Consider the following 5152-nt stretch of genomic DNA (forward strand, 5'->3'; position numbering starts at 1 on the left):
CGTCCTTCGGGGTGTTTCAAATTTCCGTTTCCACACCATCATCACATGACCCCTGGTGCTGCTATTGTCAGGGTGTACAACAACACAAAAAGTGGGTTTGTAAGTTCCCTTTGCGACTTTACGTCACACCAAGCAATCGAGCACTGCAGGATCCCAGCAACACCCACGGGAGCTCCGTAACAAGCCACGTGGGGTTTGACAGACCCCTGGTAAGAACAGGACCAAGAGAACAGAGACGAGCAAAGGCAGCAGGCTCTCTGCTATATCCACCACCTGAAGCTGAAGCTCTGTACACAAATAGCCCACAGACTTTGTTATACCAATAAGGAAATCTTTCCCTCTGATTTGGCCTCCCTGACAAATATTCTCTGGGATTGTGCTCGTAGCTGGCTTGTGTACCAGGGTGAGCTTGTGTTTGTCCCTGAGCTTCCACATTTTGGGAGAAGTGTAGATTCCAACGTGCTTGTTAAACAACAGATTTCATTCAGCGACTCAAGCGGGCCCTACATGGCCCAGAGGCGTAAGCTTCTTCTTTGAACATCCAAATCCCTGAGCAGCGTCAGACTTCCTTTGTTATCCGCTGGTGGATGTATCTGCACTGTTTTTCCGTTCGTGCTATCTCTCTGCGAAGGCTTTAGCGGGCCGAGCAGTGGGAGCTTTTAGCTGTAAAGAGATCATCTCATTGAGATTATCAAGCCAGTGTTAATTGAACTTTTATGCGACGTCTGTGAGCGAAGGCTGAACATATTGTCTCTATGAAGAATTCAGCAGCCAGAGACGGGGGAGGCATTTAATGAGCCCCCTCTACTGAATTGGAGATGAAACACGTTAAATTGTTCAGGCCGAGAGTCTGCTGTGGAGAACAGACACACTCTAAATCCAACTGAAGCATGAGGCCCATATGCTGTGTCTACAAAGCAAATGCTCTGATCAGGAATTGGAGGTGATTTTAAATGTGGCTGGTTTTCATTGTTTGTGTTCCAGTTCTTCAACATTTGCAGCTGCTGGTTGCAGACTCCAGAACCTCCAGCGTTTGTGTGCAAGTTAAAGGACAACTGGATCTGAAGAACACTCATCTTTACCACACAATTGCAACAGAAGGAGCGTAGACTCAAAGACATCCGACCAGTTTCACTTTTGATCATGCATTGTGGGTCTGATTCTCCCACAATTGGAAGAGGTCAAGTGTTTTTGGATGCTATAATCTAAGATATTACATTAAAGGTTAGAAGGTTGTTCACCATAGACTCAGTGGATTTGCCCTTGATGGTTGTAAATGGTTGTATCATAACCCAGTATGGTAAAATGGTTAATAGCTGTGGGGGAGTGTGTGTGCTGCATGGAGCTCAAGTACAAAGGTAACCAGCAGACTGAAGATTAAAAGCATAAAAGAATAAAAACACCATATTAAGGCAACATCGATCTACAAGCAGAGCACAAACAAAAATGCAGGTGACAATCTGAAGACAGAGAGATACACACTATCACACAGCAGTCAGTCACACACTGAATGTAAAATAAATAGTCAATTAAAAAATAACAGAAGGTAAAGTGGTGGAAAAACAGCAGCAACTTTGATCTGGCGAGCAAGGTGTGTTTTCAACGAAGCTGGTGGGAAAACCAGGCGTGCCTCCCATCATCCCACACTGATCTGAAAAACTCCAAACAGGTAACGGTAAGTTTATTCAACGTACAGTCAATGTTAATTCATGTGTATGTCATGGGGGCATCAATGGAACGCAGATTACATGTTTCACCATGGCATCCTGTGAAACAATGAGTTGCTCCTACTACTTCTTCTCAGTGGAGATGGAAACACTGCAGAAAGTGAATGCATTGAAGAAAGTATACAACTCTGCATGCAGCACGTGACATGGCAGATTATAGGATTTAAAACAAAGTTTTCTGAGAGTCACTGTTAGGCCTCACATCCAGGTTCTCATCAGGGAACGATCTATCATCCAGTCTGGATGGAGATTTGTGAGCACTAGTGGCAACTCCAGGATCTCCACTGGCAGGTTGCATTGTAGCAAGCTTGATCCTTGGCATACGTTGCTCTGTTGACTCAGACTGTGACACAGACGTACACTGAAGGTGAAAAACTGGATTTTCATAGGTGTGATGATTGTGGGGAATCCGGCTCCAGGTGTACAACATTAACAGGTGTCCAGCTCTCAGAAAGACAAAGAACAATTTAAGACCAAAATAAAAGCGCGACATCACGCTTGCCGATGACTTCTTGTTTTCTTTGTGTTTCCAAGAATGGAACTAAAAGCATTCACATTCACAAGAAAGATGACTGTACATCGTAAATTAACCACCTCTTAGTCCTGTTCAGGGTTGTGGGGAGTGCTGGAGCCTATCCCAGCAAAGATTTTGTAATGTCCGGGCAAATTCCGGTGACTTGCAGTGTCTAGCAGTAGTGGGGAGAGTTCAAGTCAGGGACTACCAGAATCCTAGTTCTGTCCCAAAGTCACTGTTACTGTACATTCAAGAATACTATTGGTTAAGTGTAACAATTCAGATCTGAAAGGACACACCCTCCAAAGGGTTTCCCCTATCTGAACCACCTCTACATACTCACTTTTTGAGGGTTATATTTTGATACAATGAGTGTCAGTTGGAAATGAGTGTTGCGTTTTGTGAGTGTAGTTCAGAGGAGTTAGTGGGTGCAGGTTGTGTCTGGCTTCTGCCAGATGAGTGGTGCAGTTGTGTAAATGTGGTACAGTAGAATAGAAGCTCACAGTCTGTTGGGCCGTTAATCAGGTAAGTAATGCGTCCATGCTGCAAGGAGCCACCAATGACCCTTCAGTCGGCAGCATAACAGCAGATGTGGCTGAGAGAGAGAGAGAGAGAGGGAGAGAGGGAGAGACGTCTGGCAGCTGCTTGGTCCACAGAGCTGTGGGGATTACGGAAGGTAAATAAATCTTCCTACTCCTCCTTATCAGTTTAATGACACATTGTCTGTCATCATTTAAAATGCTTAAAACGCTAGATAAGCGTGGTAATAGACGGGTCATCACTTCTTTTAACAACTTATAATGACTGTGAATAATGAATGTCTTATAATAACTCTAATAATCATAATAATGACCATCATAACAACAAAGAGAAACACTTGTTGCAATAAATAAATGTTGCATTTAATATTGAAATGCTTTTACCAATCACAGAGAATGTCATTAAATGAAACCATTTTTACTATCATAGTGTTAAATCAGGCCAGTACCAGCTGCACGTCTGCTTCACCTCAGTCAGAATATGTCAGTAGGATAAATAATAAATTCTGAATTCAACTGGACTGACCGATCTGAAGAGTTCCTCCCAAAAAGAGTCCTTTTCGGTTCTTTGATTAATTTTGTAGCTGCACAGATCAAAGAGCGCTGATAACAGAGAGCTGAGAGTTAGACATTTATAAGAAGAAAGGTCACCATGACGCCTCCAGCTCCAAGATCTCTATTCTGTTCACCAGTGTTGCTGTGACATCCTTGCAATGAACCCTCCGTCTCATTCATGTGTTCAAAAATTAGTAGGGAACAAAGCGACACGTCAGACCAAAGCTTTTGTTCGGTTTCTTTTTTTTTTTTTACAAAATATCATTTGCTCCATTGTTTTCCAAATATACCTGTACATTTTCTCTCCCTTTGCAAACATGCTGTGTAAAGAGTTCTGTTTGAATCCAGGTTGATCCTTGATCCTGATCTTTTAACATTGTTTACTCACACAGCGGCGGCACAGTGTGAACAATGCACTGCTGTCCATCAGCAAGAAGATTCAGGGTTCCAGCTGTGGACCTTTCTGAGTGAAGTTTGCATATTCTCTGGGTTTTCTCGGGGTACTGTGGTTTTCTCCCACTGCCAAATATGGTTGATATTGCATCTGATGCGATTAAATGTAATAAAAATATACTGTTTACTGGACTGGCTGGTGCTTTGTTTTATTGCTCGATACATTCATGAGTATCGATACACTGCTAGGCTGAGTCTAGCAGGTTTAGCAAGCTGCCACTTTTGTGAATGTAACTGCTTTGTTTAGCAGCAACATGGGAGATGGGGAACTATTCCGACTGCGAGCTTCATGACTGTGCCAGCAGACAGTGAGAGAGGCGAGAGTGGAGGAAGAGAGCTCACAATCTTCTGGACACCAGTTGGTGCAACCAGTGACAGGCAACTGTGAATGAGATTTTGCACTCCACATAAGTGCTGGCCACAAGAGAACCCACTCCCCAGGGATTTCACTCTTGCTGCGTTTTTGTGGAACACAAAACACAGCAACAGTCTAAATCAAACACCCATATTTGGTTTCAGTTTATCAAACCTCTCTCACTCTCTCAGTGAACTAGACCACTCTCCTCCACTGCTGTAATTGCGCACTCTCAAAACTCAGCTTTCAAAGTCGCTGAGTGCTGTCAGCATCGTACCGTCAAATGGTGAGCTTGAGCTGAGTTTTGTGGTTATCAATAACCCAGTATGTAGTTTTAATAGCCTTTACATGTGATGTGGAAAAGCAAATGAAAAGATGAGGGACCCAGAGATGCTGTCGAAGTAGGACTGGAGCTAACAGTACCAGTTTTGAGTAAACAGAATTGTAAATAGAATTAATAAAATCTAAAACAAAGCTATTCTATATCTATTTCTAATCCTTCTATCCCATTGAGAATCCATAAGAGAATAGCTAAGGAACCTAATCGTAACACAATTTCAATTGTGGAAGCAATAATGGTTATCTAAAATGTTATTAATGTCCAACCCTAAGTGAGAAACTGAGATGAGTTGGAGGAAAAGCTGGAGAGAAGAAGAATGAAGCTCAGTAGTAATATGTGTATGGATGAGAGCAAGAGGGGACTCTTGGTGCATTTGGTGTCAGTCATATGGAGTGATGGACAGAGGTTAAAAAGGTGAAGAGGAGCATGCATGCAGGGAGTGGAGACACTCTTTCGGACAGCAGTGAGACCTGCAACGATGAATCAGTCGTGAAAATTTGATAAAAATCTAAACTATGAAACAACGAAACTCAGAAATAACAAACACAAACCAGAGGAGCACAAAGGTTGCATGTCACAGACGCTGAGAAATCCGAGCTTAAATTGAACGCAACAGTCTGTGCGCACCTCAGTTTGATATGCCAACGGTGCTGACAAGTGGAGACGAAG

The sequence above is a fragment of the Synchiropus splendidus genome, chromosome 8, assembly GCF_027744825.2.
Source record: "Synchiropus splendidus isolate RoL2022-P1 chromosome 8, RoL_Sspl_1.0, whole genome shotgun sequence".
Classification (NCBI taxonomy): domain Eukaryota; kingdom Metazoa; phylum Chordata; class Actinopteri; order Syngnathiformes; family Callionymidae; genus Synchiropus; species Synchiropus splendidus.